Source organism: Tamandua tetradactyla, chromosome 24 (assembly GCF_023851605.1).
Source record: "Tamandua tetradactyla isolate mTamTet1 chromosome 24, mTamTet1.pri, whole genome shotgun sequence".
Taxonomy (NCBI): Eukaryota; Metazoa; Chordata; class Mammalia; order Pilosa; family Myrmecophagidae; genus Tamandua; species Tamandua tetradactyla.
In genome coordinates, this window is record NC_135350.1 from 19,798,223 (window position 1) to 19,821,819 (window position 23,597).

The window sequence follows — 23,597 nt, forward strand, 5'->3', positions numbered from 1 at the left end:
ATCAACTGACTTGTGATTTAATAAACCAAACATCCATTATCAACCAGCCTGAAACATCCTGACAGCAATGGTCAGGCCAGTGCTTGCCTGACCAGACAACTTGACACATCAACTAGCCAAGCTGATGACAGAATCTAATCATCACAGTCCACCCCTTGTCACCTTGGCACCTATATACATCACCTTGAATCATGCTTCATTTCCAAATAGAACATAATAACAAAGATATGTTTTGCCTAACAAGACTCAACTTTCTGGTATACAACCAGAAATACACTACATCTTTCCAGAATAGAGTGCAAATCCCTAGGTAACATTCATTCTTAAACTTCATATTCTATAACTTAAATACTATAATATGAACAATATAACAAGTCACACGATAAAAGGAAAGCACAATATTTTCTTATGTACAAATATAAACTTACTCTTACCAAACAGGGAGGAAATATTCATACCATTAAAACCCTCGTTTCTGTACTGAACATCTGGTCATAGTTCATATTTATCATTACCTTCTTCTACTGCCCATCTCATGTTCCCTTTACTCTCAGCAAGCACTTCAGCTGCTATATTTCTTTGCCAGTTGGGGTGACCCAAACCATCATTCCTGAAGTTACTGGGCCATTGATAGCCCTGTTTGGGTTTGGTTGCTGCAGTTTTCCATTGAGTTTAATCACAGGGCATGATAGTACTAAGAGGCACCCTAGGCAATATCATGTATTTCAGGAAAAATTTTCTTTACCTCCATTGTGTAGCATCAGTCCTATTTCCCCATGATAATCAGGATCAATTGCCCGAAACAGAGCAGTAATTCCCTTTCATGCCTGTTGGTTCAGTGGCATGAGAAGCCCACAGTGGCTAGGTGGCAGTCTGAACTTCAAGTTCAATATAATCATTGTTGTGTCTCCTGGTAAGAGCACTCCTTTTTTTTGAGAACTAAGACCTATAAACAGCAGATCTTAAGGTTTCAGGGAAAAGAAGGAAAATTGTCTAGTGGATCAGTAGGAGTGCTAGTAAGTGGTGCCACTGTCATTTCCACCCTTTGATTCCTCAATCCATGAATTATGTCTATGGGAGAAGCAGCACTATACAGTCTACAGTCTTGACACTGATTCAGAGAATACACAGCCTCTTGGAGAACACTGCCCCAATCCTGCTAGGCTGCCACTGTAATTGGGTCTCCAAAAGGGCGTTCCACCATTTTATCAACCCAGCTGTCTCTGGATGATGGGGAACATGATAAGACCAGAGATTTCCATGAACATGTGCTCATTCCCATAATTCATTTTCTGTGAAGCGTGTTCCTTGATCAGAAGCAATGCTGTGTGGCATACAATGACAGTGGATAAAGCATTCTGTAAGTCCATGGATGGTAGTTTTTGTAGAAGCATTGAGTGCAGGGAAGATAAATCCATATCTGGAGTGTGTTTATTTCAGTTAGAACAAATTGCTGCCCCATCCATAATGAAAGTGGTCCAGTATAAGTGGTCCAACTGGGTAGCAAAGTGATCACCTTGGGGGAATGGGGCCATAATGAGAACTGTGTGTGTATCTCTGCTGCTGGCAGACTGGACATTCAGCAGTGGCTGTAGCCAGGTCAGTTTGGTAAGTGGAAGTCCATGTGGCTGAGCTCATGCATAACCTCCATCCCTACCACCATAATCACTTTGTTCTTGAGTACATTGGGCAATGGCAAGAATGGATAAGGAAAGAGGATGACTTGTTTCCACAGAATGGGTATGGTGGTTTGAAACTGTCATGTACCCCAGAAAAGCCATGCTCTTTAATCCTCATTCAGTGTGACTGGGTGGGATCTTTTTTATTGTTTCCATGGAGATGTGACCCAGCCAATTATGCATCACGATTTTGATTAGATGGTTTCCATGTAGATATGTTTCCATCCATTCTAGGTGGGTTTGCTTAATGGAGACATTTACGATGGAACCATTTTGAAAAAATCTCAGTGCCTACTGAACCCACACAGCCAGAGACCTTTGAAGATGCTGAAGGAAAATGTACCTGGGGAAGCCTAATGAAATGAAGAGAGAAAGCAAGCAGATGGTGTCATGTGCCTTTCCAGCTGACAAAGTGTTCTGGACCCACTGGCATTTCCCAAATCAAGGTCTCTTTCCCTGGATACCATAGTTTCAATATTTTCATTGCCTTAGAACTGTAAACTTGTAATTTAATAAATTCCCCTTTGTAAAAGTCACTCTATTTCTAGTATATTGCATTCTGGCAGCTTTTACAAACTACAACAATGGGTTATCTTATCCACTTGATTATTAAAGCTTTCCCCTGCTGAAGAAATCCTCTGGTGAGCATATACATAGAACACAAATATCTTCATCTTTTTTGCCCACTCAAAAAGGTCTATCCACATACCTCTTCACCAGGCCTCTTTGTCACCAATTTTCCAATTATGCTCCTTCTAAATCCCTGACCATCCAGCCAAACCATTAGCAACAGCCCATGAATCATTATACAAACACACCTCTGGCAAGTTCTCCTTCCAAGCAAAATGAACAACCAGGTGCACTGCTTGAAGTTGCACCCATGGGGAGGATTTTAGCTTACCAGTGTCCTTTAAGGACATCCCAGAAAGGGGCTGTAATACTGCAGCTGTCCACCTCTAGGTGGTACCTGCATATCATCTGTAAACTAGGCCCAAGTTTTCTCTTCTTAAGTTAACTGACTATAAGAACCCCCCCAAGAAGTATAGTTCTGGTCTGGGGAAGAGAGGTATTGTGGCAGGAGTGCAGGCCATGGGCTTTTGAGCCACTTCTTCATGTAATATCTTCATGTAAGGTTTTCAGGACCTGCTCTGACCCTATCTCATATATATAATTTCCATTTTATGATGGAGTGCTGCTGTGCATACCCAACTTTATGGCTTGGTGGGTCAGACAACACCCAACTCATAATAGACAACTCTGGTCTCATGGTAAGTTGGTGGCCCATGGTTAAACATTCAGTCTCTACTAAGGCCCAGTAGCAGGCCAAAAGCTGTTTCTCAAAAAGGAGTAGTTATCTGCAGCAGATCACAAGGCTTTGCTCAAAATCCAAAGGATCTGTATTGTGATTCTCCTATAGTGGCCTGCCAAAGTCTCCACTGAACATTCCTATTTACCACTGACACTTCCAGCAACATTGGATCTGCTTGATCATATGGCCTAAGTGGCAGAGCAGCTTCACAGTAGCCTGTACTTTTACAGAGCCTCCTCTTGTTCTGGTCCCCACTCAAAACCAACAGCTTTTCTGGTCACTTGGTAAATGGACCAGAGCAGCACACTCAAATGAGGAATATGTTGTCTCCCAAAATCCAAAGAGGTCAACTGTTGTGTCTCTTTTTGGTCAGGGAGGGGCCATACGCAATAGCTTATTTTTCACCTTAGAAAGGATATCTCAACATGCGCTACACCATTGAACACCTAGAAATTTCACTGAGGTAGAATACCACTAATGTCTTACTAATAAATCCAGAGTAGTTGCTACTTCTTGCTCACTAGGGCCAATCAATATGATATCATCAATATAATAGACAAGTGTGATGTTGTGTTTGAGGGAGAAATGATCAAAGTCCCTGTGGACAAGATTGTGCCATAGGGCTGGAGAGTTGATAAAGCCCTGAGGTAGGACAGTGAAGGTATACTGCTGGCCTTACCAGCTGAATGAAAACTGTTTCTGGTGGTCCTAACTGCCAGCTATTGAGAAAAAAGCATTTGCCAGGTCAGTAGTTGCATACCAGTTACCAGGCGTTGTGTTGATTTGCTCTAGCCATGATATCACATCTGGAACAGTAGCTGCAATTCCACTTGGTTACATTTATGCTAATCCACTGTCTTCCTCCAAGACCCATCTGTTTTCTGCACAGGCCAAAAAGGAGAAGAATAGGATTGTGGTGGGAATCACCACCCCTGCATCTTTGAAGTCCTTAAGAGTGGCAGTAATCTCTTCAATCCCTCCAGGAATCTGGTATTGCTTCTGATTCACTGTTTTTCTAAGTAAGGCAGTTCTAGTGGCTTCCACTTGGTCTTTCCTACCATAACAGCCCTCATTCCATGAGTGAGAAGACTAATGTGGGGATTCTACCAGCTGCTGGGTATGTCAACTCTAATTATACATTCTGGAACTGGGAAAATGACCCCAAAATGGGTCCAGGATCCCACTGGATTCACTGTAAGATATATTGAAGCTAAAACTCCATTGATCACCTGACAGGCATAAGCACCTACTCCGATTAGCAGATGAGAGTGACATTTTGGGTCTCTTGGAATTAGTGGCACTTCTGAGCCAGTGTCTAATAATCCCTGAAATATCTGATCATTTCCTTTTCCCCAGGGCACAGTCACCCTGGTAAAAGGCCATAGGTCTCCATGGGGAAAGCTGAGAGGAAGGTAAACAGTGTAAATTTTGAGCAAAGTAACAGGCTAACCCAGCCCTCTCCTCGTTCAAGGGGATCTACATCTGTAAATTGTCTCAAATTTGGGAATTGATTAAAGGACTTTGACTTTCTGTTTTTGTAATTCACATTACACTCCTTTTCACTTGATTTAGAATTCTTCTGATTATACAGCTCAAACAAGAATTTAGTAGACTTCCCATCTATTTTATTTCAGGGTACCCCACGATCTGCTGGATAACACCACAAGTCTGTGAGTCAGATTATTTTGACTGCTACTTTGAGTCTGCTGCCCATTATGGTGGCCACACCACCTTGTCTATGGTGATTAACTGTCGTCACATGGCTTCTGCCAACTCAGGATCCAATCATCCACATTGTGTTTAAGGATTCCAACTCAGTGACAGCAGTTCCTAAAGTAACATCTGACCTACAGAGAATGGTTACTACAGGCTCTTCAAGGGTGATAGTGATAGTCTCACAAATTTATTTATCAAGGTTCAGGTGAAAGATGTGTCCTCTGGACATTCCTGGGGCATGTGAGCAGGTCTTCTATGATAAATCAACTCTAACATGCCCATCTCTCTAAGTCTCTGGATCCCTCATCTACATTATACCAGGGCAGTGCTGGTATTTTGACATCAGGTAATGCTGGCCACCTTTTGATGCATGTTCCAGCCAACCATCCAAACAAACTGTTCACAGTTTTCTAAGCCCTCAAGCTACAACATTGAACGCAGAAACTCTCCAGAATGGCCCCATATCAATAAATTCAGCTTGATCTAACTTTATATTCCTTTTGTGATTATTCCACACTCTTAATTTGCATTCTCATACATATTTCCCTGATTTCTGTTTCTATAGATTGGAAAACTCATGCAGTTTTTTTTAACGTATAGCATATCTCCTCATGGGTCACACTTTGTACCTTACTTTTCAGGGCCTCTTGGGACTTTAGTCTAATTATACATCTTGAAGAAAAGAGGGGTGGTGAGGGTGGGTCATAAAAATAAATAAAAGTGCTTTTCAAGTCAATTACCTGAGGGCATTCCATTGCAGTTTCATCTGAAACAGGATTAGTCATTCAAGATGGAGGAGTAAGGGTTTTTGCCAGGGGAGGTGCTTACAGTTTTAGCAGGCACTAAAAAGTTAATGTCTTTAGGTGGAGGTTGGATGGCAAACTCCTCTGGGCAGACTGGAGTCTGGGAAGCTGTTTCCTCAAGACAGTCTGAAGGTTAGGAAGTTCTTTCCTCAGAGCAGTCCATTACAGATCTGGCAAAAGCTCAGCAGATTCCAGGGATTCCATCTCTCTGTCACCTTCATTATCAAGCCATATGTCCCCATCCCACATTTCAGGATCCTATTCTTTTCCAATCAAAGCCCTTACTTTAACAGCAGGCACTCTGTAAGGTTGAGATTTTAGTTTACATTGTAAATCTGCTACTCACACAATGAGAGTCTGTGTCTGGTTTTCAGAAATCTCAAGTTTGTAACCAGAGGAAATAAGATTTTCTTTCAGGACACACATAGAAATGTTTACATCTTTCATACAGCACTTAAGTTGCAAAGTTTAAACCTTCAGCTCATCCCTCTCCCTCATCACTGTGTGCAGCATATCTAACAACAATCAGCCAACATCATAATACCTGCTAATTCCACAAAACTCTATAAAGGTGTCAAAAACACTCCCACCCAGAGCCTTGCCTTGTATAAACATACAATTAGCAGAATCAAATGGTGCTATTTTGTGTATCTCTCTTGCCAACTCATTCCATGCACTTAGTGCCATATTGATTATTGGAAACAGAGTCATTAGTGCCTTTGCATCTAATAGGAGTGAAAAAAATTGTACAATCCCATTTTTAAGATTTTGTTTCTCAAGAAAGACTTCTGGTACTAAGCTGTATTAGTCAGGATTCTCTAGAGAAACAGAGCCAACAGGAAATATCTGTAAATCTGAGATTCATAAAGGTGTCTCATGCAACTGTGGGAATCGAAGATTCCAAAATCCATAGAGCAGGCTGTGAAACTGGCAGTTCTAGTGAAGTGTTTTGGCAAAGTTCACAGGAGAGGCAACAGTGAGGGAACAGTGAAAAAGTCTCTCTTCTTACTTAATAGTCTTCAACTGATTGGATTATCTCATTGTGGGAAGCATGCCCTTAGTTGATCACAGATGTAATCAGCCATAGCTGCAATCAGTTGACTGATGATTTAATAAACCAGCCTTTCAATTTATCAACCAGTCATGAAATATCCTTGAAGCCATGGTTAGGCCAGTGCTTGCCTGACAAGATAAGTGGGCATTTCATCTGACCAAGTTGACGCCAGAACCTAACCGTCACACCAAGTGTAGAAAAACTTCTGGGAGATGGTGATGTTTAAACAAAATCTTGAAGGAAAACTTGGATATAGAAAAATCAAAGGAATGACTCTTGGCAGAAGGTGGCTTTGGCTTTCTGGCTGAACAAAGAGGTATAAAAGGACGCATAGCAGATCTGAGGACTTACAAAAGCATAGTGCTGCTGGTACAGGTGTGCATGGCTGAAGGATTGGCAGGCAGGCAGCTCGTCAGTGATCCTGAAAAAGTGAACTCTTATTGTCTCTTCCCAATCTAGAGCATCACTTCCATGATACTCCTTTGTATCTTTTTCTGTACATTGATATTTTTCTCTTCATGAAAAAAAGGAAGTTAGTAATTAATTAATCTTGTTTACCTCTTTTACCAGTTTACTTTATATGATCTTTCTCCAAGCAGTGGTTATAGTACTTCTTGGTCCACCTTTTTTTTATTCTTAAAGCAGATTTTAAACTATGGCAATGTTTTTTATATTTCTGCCTTTTTTACTCCTAATCATTAGTTGATACTGAGATTCCTTCCCTCAGCTTTTAACTTATTCTAATGTGTTTTCCGTTAATGTTATATGCCACCAGTATACCCAGTAGCACACCTTCAGTCATAACACCAGGTGATATTTACTTATCTTTCCTTTTAACCATCACACTTGTTTGTATTTTGGCCAAGTTTCTCTAAGCTAGGTTTCACTTTGTTTTTCCCTTGCTTATAAGAGTAATTGTTAAAATTTAGTGTGCATCAGAATAATTTCAAAGCTATTTTTTAAAATGCAAATCTCTCCAAAGTTCTAATTCCAAATCTCTGAAGGAGTAGCAGATGAACTGAATGAACTTGCCTGAATTGTTATCTAATCTGTAGGGTATTTATTAATAGTTCTTATTGACAGCAGGTATATGCAAAACATTTAGTGCAAGCACTACAGCACAATGAATCCCTGTGGCAGAATCAATGAGTGACAGGTATCCATTTAGAGAGCGTTCTGAGGACCCATAAAGAGCATTTATAGAAAGTTCTTCGATTCCTTCCAACTGTAAATCATATGGAATCTAATTCATATAAAAAATGAATTCCTCTTGTTTTCTCACATTGTTTACTAATATTAGTCCTTTGCAGCTGGGATAACTTTTGTTGGAACGCCCTAAATCCACAAATCAATTTCCAACAGAAGACTTAGGTTTAAATTTGTTGAAGGAGCTCAATCCCATGGGTATCTTGAACTCATGGAAATTTGTTCTGGAATTATTGCTGTATGTTGTATGAAGTATGATCTTATTTCAATTGTTTTTCTTTATAGATAACTCAGGGATAACATTTCTCTGTTTTTCCAAATGAATAATTTATTTTCTTAGCACTATTAATTAAATTTTGTATCCTTTTCTCACTTGACTTGCAAAGAAAACTATGTAATATTTTAAATTTCTGTGTATGGATGATCTAATTTTCAGTCCTCTGTTCTTATTTTCATTCTTGTGATATAGCATCAATGACTTAATCATTTTCATCTTAGAAATAAGTTTAGATATTTGAGTAAGTTTTCTCACATTTTTCTTTTCCTTGAGAAATTTCTTAGCTAATCATGGTATTTTTATCCTTCATATAAATTATAGAATCAGTATACTAATTAAAAAAATCCTATTTGTTTTTTTATTAGAATTCATTTTAATTATCTATCAATTTGGAGATAATCATTTACCTTATGGCATTGAGTCTTCCTATCCAATCTTAGGTCTTATGTAAATATAATCCCTTTTAATATTTTTTAAATGTTCTACATACAGATCTTGAACATCCTTTGTTGGATTTGTTCCTAAGATAACATCATTTTTGTCATTGAAATATGTTCTTAAATTAAATTTTCTAATATTTTCAATATTATATGAAGATGCAATTAGTGTTTGCATGTTAATTTGACATCTAACAAACTCTTTTTAAAATTCTATTATTTGGTTGCTCTCAGATAGGTAAACATCATTAGTGACAAATTTGTTTCTTCTGAATTGGTGATTAAATTTGGCCAAGAACATTGTTTACATTTCTACCACAATCTCTTCTTTCTTAAATATAGAACTATTTATTTGTTTCTGAGCTCCATTCACTGGAACAGAGTGTTTATCAAAGTACATCATGCTTTATTCAGGTTCTGTCTCCAGGGTGTCAGCCTTTCACTAAAGAGGTTGAGAAATTTTGTTAATTTAATTTATTCTTCCAAGGCTTACTTTTTTGGCTTTACTCAAGCTCACTGAACATCTACACAACTGGAGTCAGATTCCCAACAAGGTTTAGATTGTTAAAAAATACTACCCATACCCTCCAGAGGCACAACAGAACAGTAGTCATTTCTGTTTTACCAGAGTCTGGGGTTCTGTTCCTTGAAGAATTCCCATTTAGTGCAAGCCAGTATCTCTTCCATTACCAAGAACTTCTTTAATCTAGCTCTCCTATGATCTCTGTTCCTGAATCCCTGGAGACATAAGTCTCTACAATACAATTTTACTTTTACAGACCTAGCCCATAGAAACTGCAGTTTTTGTAAACACCATAGTTTTAATTGGCAGATTTGTGAAGCCATCCTATGATAATTATTTGACCTGTGCCAGGAACAAGTTACTGGCTTACTTAGACTCTAGGGAGACTTGCTTATTACAATATCCCAGGTTTTTTTATTTGGGATGGTCTTCAACATAGGTGCCTGAGTTATATGTACCTCCATTCCCACTCTTCAAACCTCACCAGAAGTTCCCAATCTAAACTCTTCTCTACTTTGCTATTCTGTCTTGGTTCCTAAAAGCAATTTACGTTAGCTCATCTGCTTACTCTCACAAGTTAAAACTTAGTAATAGGGACAATTTGGTAGGTTATTCAGTTTCCTTCAGCAGGTTGTTTCTCTATTTGAATTTCACTGTAAAGAGTACAAATAATTACCAAATCCAGCTTGAATGTTTTAATCTCTTCTTATACACTTCTTTGTAAAAACCATCAAAGGTCCTGACTCTTTTTACTTTCTCATGTGTTAAAAATTTGATAAAAGAATGCCATCTTATCTCCACACTATTAGTTACCCATTGAAATGTCAGGCAGTCTTTGTTACAGACCTTGAAACATTTGTAGCTTTTAAAATATATGTAATTGCTAACACTAATAAAATTTTAAAACTTCTCCCTTATGTTTCTTCCTTGAAGTCTGTTCTTCCTATATTTCATAGTCATATTCCCACTAAAAGTCACAGATACCCCTCCTTGTTATTTTCTGAATAAATACTTGCTTTACTGGAAGTCACAATCCTTTCTCTGCCACTAGAGAGAGGATTATGAACTATTCTAAATATATACCACTTACTTTCCTTTTTCCTTCCATAAAGGACTAATTTACTTGTACATTCCAGGGTTGTGTCTTCTGATACTTTATCAGGAAATTCTAAATTTACAATATTATGCACATTGTGTTAATTAATTTCACGTGTCAATTTGGCTAGGTTATGGTGCCCCGTTGTTTGGTCAAACAAGCACTTCCCTGATTGTTACTGTGAGCAGATTTCCTAGATGGATTTCCACCCATTATCAGTGGATTGCATTTATAAGACACAAAGTAACTTACCCTAAGTAATGTGGAGATTCTCCTCATCCAATCAGTTCAGGTCTTAAAAGCCAGAACTTAGGATTTCAGGGATCAGAAAGAAATTCTGCCTCAAATTGTAGCCAGATTCCTCTGGGGAATTTGGACTCAACTTCAGCATCACCTTTATTGAAATCGCCAGCTTGGAGCCTGCCCTACAGAATTTAGACTTACCAGCACCCATAGTCATGTGACCCAATTCCTTATAATAAATCTTTTTCATCATATCTGTTGAATCTGTCAGTTCTGTTTCTCTGGAGAACCTTGGCTAATGTACATGCTTACATTTCCAAGTTTAACATCCAATATCAAATGTTGACGTTTTCAAGGCCATTAAGCCAGCTTCTGAGTGTTTTCCAAAACTCCGTGCTGATGTTAAGAAGGTATTCTCAGAGCCATCATTGGCAAACCAGGTCAATTTGTACTGTCAATTTCCCTGCCCCATCAATCAACACTCTTTGGCTGTCAGGCTAGGTATAGGCTCTTGGCTCTCATGTAGAGTCTTGATTTAATATAAACTGCAGCTGGGTATTGTTTCAGAGTTTAGATGATCCTGGACAGGGCTTTAGGATAAAATCCTAAATTAACTGGAGTCTTCCTGCTCCTGCTCGTGTATATCTAAATGAGAGTAGCTAGAGCCTCTATTTAATATCTTGTGGAATGTTTACAAATTTCTCCTGGATTTCATTATATTTGTTCATTTGAATGATGCTTTATCACTGAATTATCAATGTTGTCACTTGCTTATCTTTTCTTTATTCCAAAAAACTGTCAAATATCTTCAAACAATAGGCTTATTTAAATTTTGAGTAAGTATATCTTTGCCACAGCATTACAAACCAATTAAAATTTGAGACATATATACTTTTAAAAAATCCTTAGGCTTTTCACAAAATTTGGATGTTAGCTTCTTACTGTATTGGCCAGTCCTCTCAATCCATTGATTCATATACAACATTTCAATTTTCTCTAATTCTCATCACAAAATTCATTTTGGGGTTGTCTTTCAATATCCAACTTAACAGACAAATGTTAAACTATGGTCTGTCTATTATAATTTCTAAAATCCCCACCCACAATGTTTTAGACAATCTCCAAGTAAAGAAAGCAGCATTATGGAAGTTCTCACTATTATAAATTATGGTACACTTTTTCAGATGTGCATAGGTTTGCCGATAGCTTTGATTTTTAAATTTTGCTCTCCTTTTGCCTCATGATAATGTTCAATGACATAGCATTGTGTTTACATGTTGAAATGAAGTCTGGCTTGTCTGCTTGTTCATTCCCTACTTCCTTCCCGCATTGCTTCTTTCCTTCTTTCCTTTTTGCTGCCTTTTATGTTTTCTTTATTGATTCTCTTCCTCTATTTCTACAATCTCTGACTTTATGACTTCCTTTTTTCTTTTTTCATTTCTTCCTCCTTCTATCTTCCTTCTTTTCGACATATTCCCTTTTTATATCCCTTCATTAAGTTTACATACAAAATATGTTACTACTGGCAAGTTAGTTACTATTAACTTTTTGAAGATAAAATATTCATCCCCTAAATACATAAGTTGACATTTCAGTTAGCAATCATACAAATGTATATGATTATCTTCATGTTTCTCACAGATTATAAATCAGGTTGGATCTTCCTTTGGATGCAATTTGACTGTAAAACTTAAATGTTCCAGCAAGGGCTGGGGCTGGAGGTAGAAATTACTTGTTGCCAAGGAGTCATCCCCTTGTTAAATCTAGGGGAAAGCTGTCGCTATATAGGCTCTTCCATTCTTCAAGTGTCTACTACGTCAGTAACCTTCATCAACTCTTTCAGTGTGAGTAGGTCTTTACCAATGTTATCATATTAAATTCCAACCCCCTTATCATCATTTAACATTTCTCTGGCATGATTTAAATGGATTTTGACATTATTCCAATATCAGAGAGCATATTCTGCCAGTCTAAAACATGTTCAGTAGCAGCAATCACAAAACATCTAAATTTATCCAATTTCATTTCTTGGATCCATTTTTCCTTCACTCCACATGTGAAACTAAGCTATTTCTCCTGCCTGGTGGCACAAACAAATCCAATAATATCCAATCTGAAAAGGTTGAGATTAATTTATTGCTTTCAACTTTCTTCCAATTACTTTACTAACTCTGGATCCTCAAATATTCAAAGTATTATTTCATTATAATTTTTATGTTAGTTATGGTTGAAAATCTTTTTACAAATATTAAGGCATGTATGCTAGACATTTTCCATTTACTCAACTTACTGAAGAAGAGCTGTGATGTCAAGAATATAAGGGTTTTGCAAAAAATCATGCTTCTAGATAGTGGCCGAACCGATAGTAGACCTAATTCTCCAAGCTCTATCAACATGAAAAAACTGCTTGAAGTAGTTCAGAAGTTGTACTAAATATTTTGGTGGTAAGAATATTAACCATGTGTTCTAGTTTGCTAGCTGGCAGAATGCAATATACCAGAAATGGAATGGCTTTTAAAAGGGGGAATTTAATATAATAAGTTACAAGTTTACAGTTCTAAGGCCATGAAAATGTCCCAGTTAAAGCAATTGGTATTAGATTAGAAATGTTCCATCTAAGGCATCCAGGGAAAGATATCTTCATTCAAGGAGACTGATGAAGTTCTGGATTTCTCTTTCAAGTGGAAAGGCACATGGCAAACATGGTCAGGGTTTCTCCCTCACCTGGAAGAGCACATGGTGAGCACAGTATCATATGCCAGCTTCCTCTCCAGCTCCCAGGGAGGCATTTTCCTTCATCTCCAAAAGTCGCTGGCTGGTGGACTCTTTGCTTTGTGATTCTTCAATGTTCTATCTTCTCTGATCTCTCAGAATCTCCAAAGGCCACTGGCTGGTGGAGTCTGTGCTTCATGGTATTGCAGCATTCTGAAGCTTTTTTCAATAGGATTCCAGTAAGCTAATCAAGACCCACCTGGAATAGTTAGAGACTCACGTCCACCTAATCAAGTTTCCAACCTATACCACTGAATAGGGATTAGAAGAAACCATTGCTCTCATAAGATTGTTTTGGATTAAGACATTGCCTTTTTAGGGCACATAAGTCCTTTCTAATAGGCACACCATGTATTAGAAAATATTCATGTTTGTAGATGCATTCCAGCTTGAAATAAAAGCATAACTTTTATAAATAAAGATTTGTGATACTATAAAATCTCTTTGGCTACTATATATTGTAGGCAAATATTAGATACATGCACCATTTCTTGGGTTGTCCCAATATTCAGTTCACCCATATGAAATCATTAATGCAACTTTGGCCTAAAATTAGCATTTAATATGTTTTAATCTAATATTTTGATGACATGTTAAATAGCCTTTGAAACTAAAAATCATGTCAAGTTTTTATTAGCATGAATTTTCAAAAACATATTTCAAAATAATTTCAAACTTCAGGGAAATTGCAAAAATGTATAGAGAACTCCAATATACCTGCTGCATAGATATCCAGACTGACTAATTTTTAAGATTTGCCACACTTTTTGTATCTCTCTTTATCTATCTGTCTATATCTGTCTATCTATCTATTCTGTTTGTCTATCTATTTATCTATCTACCTATCTGTCTATCTATCATCTATCATATATCATCAATCCATCTATCATCATTATCTAACCTATCTCTCTAATATAGCTATTTTGTAAATGCTTGAGTGTACACTGCATGCACAGTGGGCCTTTAACACATAATACCTCCATGCATATTGTGTGATCGCAAGGACACTCAGTTATGTAACCACATAAAGTTCAGGTATCAAGTTCAAGAAGTTTGATATTGATAAAAAACATCCAGTCCATATTCCAGTTTGTTTAATTGTCCCAATAATGTCCTTTTGGGCATTTATCCTCTATTGTTAGATCCAGGATCAGTTATTGCATCTAATTGTCTTGTCTCTTTAGACTCTATCTCTGTCTCTCTTTCTCTAAATTATGGTAACACATATATACAACTACAAATGCCCATCTCAACCACTCCCAAGCATTCAGTTTAGTTGCATTAATCACATTCACAATGTTGTGCTATATTAACCACCATCCATTCCCAAAACTTTTCCATCACTCCAAACAAATCCCACATCTATTAGCTTTAACTTTCCATTTCCATTACCCTCTACTTCTAGTAACCTACATTCTGCTTTCTGTTTTATAGTCTAGTTATTTCACATAAGTGGAATCATATAATAGCTGTCTTTTTAAGTCTGGCTTACTTGACTCAACGTGATGTCTTTGAGCCTCATCTATGTTGTGGCATGTATCAAAACTTCATTGCTTTCTAAAGCTGAATAATATTCTTTTATATATATATCACATTTTGCTTATCCATTCAACAGTGGATGATTACTTGGGTTGCATCCATATTTTGGCTATTGTGGATAATGGTTATTTGGTTAATTTGCTTTCATTTCTTTTGGGTATACCTAGAAGTGGTATTGCCAGGTCATACGGTAATTCTATGCTTCACGTTCTGAGGAACTTCTAAACTATTTTCCACAGCAATTTCACTAATTTGCATTTCCAGCGACAATGTATTTGGGTTCTTATTTCTCTACTTCACTGCCAGTATTCATTTTTTTCCTTTTTTAAAAATAATAGCCATCCTAATGAATGTAAGGTGGTTCATAACCAACATTTTGAATTGTCTTCCCTGATAACTAATGATGAACACTTTTTCATGTGGTTATTGGCCATTTGTATTTTTTCTTTGGAGAAATGTCTATTCACTTGCCCTTATTTTAATTGGGTTGTGTGTCTTTTGTTGTGGATTTGTAGAAGTTTAATATATTCTGGATATTAATATATTCTAGAACTTAAACTCTCAGATATATGGTTTCCAAATATTTCTCCAATTCTGTAGGCTTTCTTTTCACTTTCTTGATAATGTTCTTTGATGCACCATTAAGATTTTATGAAATGCAGTTTACGTATTTTTTTCTTTTGTCACCTATGCTTTTGGTGTAAAGTCTAAGAATCCATTGCTTAATATAAGGTATTGGAGATGTTTCCTTATGTTTTCTTCCAAGGTTTTATAATTTTAGCACTTCTATTCAGGTCATAGATACATTTTAAGTAATTTTTCTATATTTTTTGAAGTAGGAATACACTTTTATTCATTGGCATATGGATATCAAGTTTTCTTGGCACCATTTGTTGATGAGACTATTTTTTCTCATTGAATGGTCTTGCTACTTTATGGCAAGAATTGGTTGGCCATAGATGTGTAGGTTTATTTCTGAACTCCCGGTTCTATTCCATTAGTCTGTATGTTAGTTCTTGTGCCAGTACTGTGCTGATTTGATTACCATAGCTTTGCAAAAAAGTTTTGAATTCAGGAAGTGTGAAACCTCCAACTTTACCCTTATCTTTCAAAATGGTTTGGTTATTCAGGGATTTTTGACCTTCTATTAAATTATCATGGTTGGTCCTTTCATTTCTTCAAGGAAGCATGCTATAATTTTAATTAGTGTTGTATTGAATCTGTACATCGCTTTGGTTACTGTTGACATCTTAATGTTTTTAAGTCTTCTGATCCATGAACACAGGATACATTTCCATTTGTTCAGATTTCCTTTAATTTCTTTATTCAGTGATTTACAGTTTTCCCTGTACAAGTCCTTTACATCCTTGGCCAAATTTATTACCTGATGTTTTATTTTTTAGATACTATTGTATGTGAAATTGTTTTCTTGAAATCGTTTTTGGATTTTTCATTGCTGGTGTACAGAAATACTTCTGATTTTGGGGTGTTAGTCCTGTACATTGCCACTTTGGTGAATTCATTTTATTATCTATATTCCTGTAAAAATGTATGGTTTTAATTTCTTGAGTGTCAAAGTGCATATGGGGTGAGAGTGGATAGAGGAAAATACTCATTTTGAGAAAATGGAAAAATAAAAATAATCCAAAAGAAAACATCTCCCTTGAAGCTATTTTAAAGGGGTGTTGCAATAATGAGAGTAGATGGCAAGAATTAAAACCTAAACATAGCAGTAATTGATAATGTATCTTTATAAGCTTTGGATTGATTCATTTTAGCCTGGGGGTCTTGACTTATTTACATCACCATCTTAAATCAGGAGGTTGAATGGCTCCCAATTCTTGTTGATGCAGCATGTGGGAACTGGCTCTATTATCTATAATTCCCTGGACTATAAAATATCTAATAAACTTGGCAGTCAGCATGCCAAGTACATGCAACTGCAGCCAGCTGGTGAAGTCTTGCTGCATATTAAAGTGAATTTTTGCTTTCAATTGAAAAAAGCTTTTGGAATCATTTCTTTCGTATATAATACCACTTGGAGTTTTGGGCCCATTAATCTAAAACTTCTGATCATAATCATGTCTTTTCCAACTGCTTCTACAAACAGAGGAACACGTCGGTCTGGAGTCAGCTTTTATATTATTACATGTACAAAATGAATATAAATTTGCCATGCTATCTCACCAACAGAAGTTTATGAGTTTTGTGGAATTACTTTCATCATTTAAGTAATAAGTTCCCAACAAAGGTGGGCAAAGGTGCTTGAGAAGCAGACCTGACACCAGAGATCTTTGATCTATCCCAATTTCACCAATGCTAACAAAGTTAACTTTTACATATTTATAGTTTACATAACTGCTCATGAACTACTTGCTTTCATTATTTATCAGTTGGTATCTAGATTTATTCTAAAAATTATTTGAGATGAGTCTAATTTGATGCTTGAGTAGAAGACAGAAATGAGAATAAAATTATAATGAGTTTATAGGGCTGTGCCAATCTGAATTCATAAGCTCAGACACAACTAGGAGACATACAAAGCTGTGGCCAAATGAATTAAAATGTCGTCTGTTGGGAATCTACTCACCCTTTGTGAGCGTGAAATAGATTCATGACAAGAAAGGCACATATGAGATAGTACAGTTTAACTTCTCCCTTCCATTTCTGGACATATAATGGCAAGGGACTTTTGTAAGTTCTAGAGTTTGTATATGAGAGACAAGGCTAGAATTTATATATCCTCTGATTTCTAGTCCATTATTTTTCTACTATGCAATAGATACATAAAATGATCAAGATAAAATTCCTTCTGGGTCACTGAAAGCACTGGGGGACAAATTCTACTTTTCCACAGGAAAAGATTAAGTCTGGGGATAAATGTACTTTGTAAATGGATAATTAGGACATTTTCTCGGTTCCCTAATATTTCCCCATCGAAGGTACCCAAGAGGGAATAGAACTAAAAAGCTGCAGCTAGAAAGTGTACAAATGATAGACCTAAGGCTAGAAAATATGATTGATTAAAAGGAGAGCAATATACTTCTTTGTAGCGTGTTTGACATTTTGAAAAGAGATTGTCACAAAGGACATGTTATTGCTCATTGTTGCAGCAGGAGATTGTGTGGCCACACATAACCCTTGCTCAGTGGCTTCATACAAAATTAGATTTTATTTTTTTATTAAGGAATAAAATGTTTAGAATATCTGTGGTTACATCATGACAGTAGAAATTTGGCTTTTTAACGAAAAATTTTCCTCTTCCAGCACAGGTACAATTTATACTGGGTAAAATGTAAAGTCTAAAACTGATTTGCCTTTAAATTTAAAGATATTAGATTGTTACAGAACTAGGCACAATAGTTACATTTAGTTTGAAAAGACAGAATGATGGCATGGAAAAATCCAGGTGGGCAACCCTCAAGAAACTGATGTGTTGAAACTTATGATTATTTATATAAAGGGAAAAGAGACCATTCTGAAAGTTAGAAAAATGCACATATGTACTATGTGGAAGTGGTACTGAGAAAAGATGAGTTGAGCTGAAGCCTTCCAAATTAAGACCCCTAAAGTAAGAAAAGACAGATGGAAAAAAATGTTAAAGATTAACATTTAAGAGTAAATATCAGATGCTCAGGTGGCTCAGTGGTAGAATGTTTGCTTGCCATGCAGGAGACCCTGGTTTGATTTCCAGTCCACACACCCTCCCACTGCCCCGCAAAAAAAAACAAAATAAAGAGTGGATTATTATTACTTACATGTGAACACAATATTTCTGCAGGGATCTGAAATGTGACAGATGGCATGAATCTGATGATTTATTTCCAAAAGAAAGTTAAGTATTTTTAAGGTCCATTGAGTGAATGTTTCAGTAAGTATGAAACTCTAATTCTGATGCACCAGAACCCTAAAGTGGAGGGTTTTGAGCTGCCAAAATGCTTTTTAACATAAACATGCTACACAAGAACCAAAGGTGTCTGGTAGCTTTGCTAGATACAATGCATCCTGCCACAGTTCGTATTTTTCTCCAAAGGATAAAAATATTTTTCAACTTCTCCTTTTCTAAGAAGCACATTAGAGGCTTTTATCAGTTTACATCTTAAAATATGCACCAGAGTTGATGAAACAAAAATGGTAAAATTAGTTTCTAGGAAATTGACATTTTTCATGTGTTAACTTCAACTTGTTTTCTTGACCTTTATGAATTATAAAAAGAAATATTTTATATTAAGGAGTATTTAAAAATAAATTTTTTATACTTAGTATTGGATGTTTGCCAATAAGAGCTTTGTTTTTTTTTTCTCAATCCTAAAGCCTCTTGAAATGAGGTTTTGCAGTTTGAAGTTATCTTTAAATCAATGGAAATAGGTGATGAAAATGTACACTACTTAGATTACAAGTAGCAGCCTTCTCTCTACACATTTTTTAGTATTAATATATATTCACATACCATATAATCATCAAAAGTGTACAATCAGTGGTTCATGGTATCACCACTTGTGCATTCATCACCACAATAACTTTTTGAACATATTCTTTACTCAAACAAAATAAGAATAAAAATAAAAAAGAACACCCAGAATATCCCAAACTCCTTATCCATTAAATAAATATCCATGATTTATTTATTGTTTTGTCTTTATATTTTTACTCATCTATCCATACACTGGATAAAGGGACTGTCAGTTGCAAGGTTTTCACAATCATATGGTCACACCATCAAAGGTCTATAGTTATAGAATCATCTTCAAGAATCAAGGGTACTGGACTGCTGTTCAACAGTTTCAGGTATTTCTTCTTGCTGTGTAATAAACAAAATCTAAAGAAAGATATCTGTATAATCCATAAGAATAATCTCCAGAATCACCTCTTGACTCAACTTGAAATCTCTCAGCTCCTGAAATTTTATTTTATTGCATTTCTCTTCTCCCTTTTGGCCAACAAGGCTTTCTCAACCCCACAATGCCAGGTCCAGGCTCATCCTCAGAAGTCGTGTCCCATGTTGTCAGGGAGATTTGCACCCCTGGGAGTCATGTCCCATGTAGATGGGAGGGTAGTGAGTTCACCTGCCAAATTGGCTTAGAAAGAGGCCACATACAAGGAACAAAAGAGGTTCTCTGGGGTGACTCTTAGGCATAAATATAAGCAGGCTTAACTTCCTCTTTGCCAGAGTAACTTTCATAAGGGCAAGCTCAAAGATCGAGGGTTTGGCCTTTTAAATTGGAATTTGTGGATTATCTGGAATTCCCCAGGTGGGGCAGTTGAATATTTCCACTTTTTTCCCATTCCCTCAAGAGGATTTTGCAAATACTTTTTAATTTTCTGCCCAGATTACTCTGGGATGTATCTGGGCATCACAACACCCTTACAAGCCATCAAGATCTCACTCTGTATTCAATGTTCCACGTAATTGTGATGTTCTAATAAATTGACCATACAAGCTAAATTATATAGTGTGCTACAGAAAATATAAATTTTGCCACAAATAGAGGTCTCTTCCTTTGGTCTCACACAGAAGTTGAAGTTTAAAACGCAGTCAATATAATTCCTCATTTTTAGTCTAATTTACCTTAATCCTAACCAGATCAGTTTCATTCATATACCTAGCTGAAATTGGTTCTCTTTTTCAGCTTTTTAAGCAGTTGCAGTATGGGGTACTGCTGACTTTCATAGCTGCAAAAGTCTAGATCTCAGTCTCAGACATACCAGGACATTTCCATTTCTTCTGTAAAGAAAGATGAAGCACGGAAAAAAAGGAATAAAATAATTAAATAAAATAACAAGGAGAAACAACAACAACAAGAACCCCATACAGGCTTCTTATTGACATTTAGCTTTGGTAAATTACCTTTGTTGCATCTACTGGAAGGATGTTACAGTGTTACTGATAATTATAGACCCTAGTTTGCATTCATTGTATTTTTTCCATATACCATCCCATTTCAACACCTTTCAATGTTAACATTCATTTGTTCTCTCTTATGAAAACATATTTGTACATAATCTATATCACTGTCCACTCTAGGTTTTGCTTAGTTTTACAGTCCCCCAATCTTTAACTTCTGTCTTTCCTTCTGGGTCAGATATGCTCCTAGTCTTCCTCTTTCAACCATACTCACACTCAGCTTTGTTTATGTACTTACAATATTGTGCTACCATCAGGGAACATTGTGTTATGCATTCCTGAATCTTTGCAATCAGTCCTTTTGAACATTCTGTACACTTTCAGCATCAAATGCCCAATCTCTACCCTCTTTCTATCTCACGATAAACTTTGTCCTCATCTTTAACTCTCAAAGTTCACTCATTAATGTTAGTTCATATTAGCGAGAACATACAGTATTTGCCCTTTTGTTTATGGATGATTTCACTCAATAATGTCCTCAAGTTTCATCATGTTGTCACATGCTTCATGAATTTATTCTGTTGTACCGCTGTGTACCATTCCGTCATATGTATATACCACAGTTGGCTTATCCACTCATTCATTAAGGGACATTTGGGCTGTTTTCCACCTCTTGGGAGTCATGAATAATGCCACTATAAACATCAGTATGCAAATATCTGTTAGTGTCCTGCTTTCATCTCCTCTGAATATATACCTAGGAATGGAATTGTTGGATCATATGGCAATTCTATACTTAGCTTCCTGAGGCACCGCCAAACAGACTTCCAGAGTGGTTACACCATTCTACATTTCCACAACAGTGAAGAAGTTTGCCTCTGTCTCCACATTCTCTCCATTACTTGTAGTCCTCTGTTTTATTGATAATGGCCAGTCTAGTTGGTCTAGTTGGTGTGAGATAATATATAATTGTCGTTTTGATTTGCATTTCCCTAAAGCTGATGAAGTTGAACATCTTTTCATGTATTTTGAGTCATTTGTATTTCCTCTTTGGAAAAGTGAATATCCATGCCTTTTCCTCATTTTTAATTGGGTTGTTTGTCTTTTGAGTTTAAGGATCTCTTAATATATTCTGAATATTGAACCCTTTCCTGAAATGTGGTTTCCAAATATTGTCTCCTAGTACATAGGCTGCCTTTTTCTTTCCTGCCCTTTGATGCACAAACGTGTTCAACTTTGAGGAAAAGTCATTTATTTCTTCTTTGATTGCTTTCTCTTTGGGTGTAGGGGGTAGGAAACCACCTCCTATCACAAGATCCTTAAGATATTTCCCTATGCTTTCTGCTAAAAGTTTTCTATCCTTAGCTCTAATGTTTAGGTCTTTGATCCATTTTGAGTTAATTTTTGTATCAAGTGTGAGATAGGGGTCCTTTCTCTTTGGAATATGGATATACAGTTCTCCAAGCTGCATTTATTAAGTAGGTTGCTCTGTCTTAGTTGGATTGACTTGAACACCTTATCAAAGATCAGCTGTTCATAAATGAAAGGGTTTATTTTGAACACTCAATTCTATTCCATTGGTTAGTATATCAGTCTTTATGCCAGCACCATGCTGTTTTGACCACTGTAGCTTTGTAGTAAAAAAAGCTACAAGTATTGCCTCACAATACTTGACTTTAAAGTTAAGTATTGTGAGACAACTCACTACATTTCCTTTTCTCAAGATATTTTTAGCTCTTCAGGGCACCTGGCCCTTCCATATAAATTTGGTTATTAGTTTTTTTATTTCTGCAAAGTAAGTTATTGGGATTTTAATTGGTATTACATTGAATCTATAAATCAATTTGGTTAGAATTGGCATCTTAACCAAATTTCATTTTCCATTCCATTAACACTCTATGTCTTTCTATTTAGAATTTTCTTTGATAAATTTTAGCAATTTCTTATAGTTCTTTGTATAGATCTTTTTTTGTCATAGGCTAAATTTATTATTAAATATTTTATTCTTATGGTTGCAATTCTAAATGGAATTATTTTTCTTGATTTCCTCTTCATATTGCTCATTACTAGTCTATAGAAACAATACTGAATTTTGTATAATAGTCTTGTACCCTGGTACTTTGCTATTCATTTATAGGCTTTAGTAGCTTTGCTGTAAATATTTTGCCATTTTCTACAGGATCATGTCATCTGCAAAGAGTGAAAGTTTTACTTCTTCCTTTCCAGTTTGGATACATTTATTTCTTTGTCTTGCCTAAACTCTTTAGCTAGAATTTCCAGCACAATGTTGAATAACAATGGTGAGAGTGGACATCCTTGTCTTTTTCTTGATCTTAGAGGAAAAGCATTCAGTCTTTCCTCATTGAGTGTGATGTTAGCTGTGGGCTTTTACTATATTCCCTCTATCACATTGAAGAATTTTCTTATTTTTTTTTTCCTTTGAAGTTTTCATTAAAAAAGGAATATTCAATTTTATCAATTGCCCTTTCTGCATCAATAGAGATGGTCATGTGGTTTAACACTTTGATTTATTAATGTGGTGTGCTAAATTAATTCATTTTATTGTGTTGAACCAGCCTTGCATATCTGGAATAAATCCCACATGGTCATGGTGTATAATTCTTTCAATGCACTGCTGGATTCATTTTGTGAGTATTTTGTTGATGATTTTTGCATGTATGTTCATTAAAGAGATTGGCCTTTAATTTTCTTTTTTTGTAGTATCTTTGTCTGGCTTTGGTATTAAGGTGATGCTGGCTTCATCAAATTAGTTAAAAAGGTTTCCCTCCTCTTCAATTTTTGGAAGGGTTTGAGCAGGATTGGTACTAATTCTTTCTTGAATGTTTAGTAGAATTCACATTTGAAGACATTTGGCCCTGGACTTTACTTTTTTGGGAGATTTTTGATGAGATTCAATCTGTTTATTTGTGATCATTTGTTAAGGTCATCTATTTCTTTCTGAGTCAACATTTATTATTCATGCTTTTCTGTGAAGTTGTCCATTTCATCTAGATTGTCCAGTTTAATGGCATATAATTGTGCATAGCATTCTCTCCTTTATTTCTGTGGGAATCAGTAGTTATGTCCCCTCTCCCATT

At 36.2% G+C, this 23,597-nt stretch overlaps 1 long non-coding RNA gene across 1 annotated transcript in view; it reads left to right on the top strand.

The window, feature by feature from the left end:
* Window positions 1-23,597, top strand: part of LOC143668078 (uncharacterized) — a 181,684-nt gene that overhangs the window by 134,749 nt on the left and 23,338 nt on the right. The gene's annotated exons all lie outside the window — the stretch shown is intronic.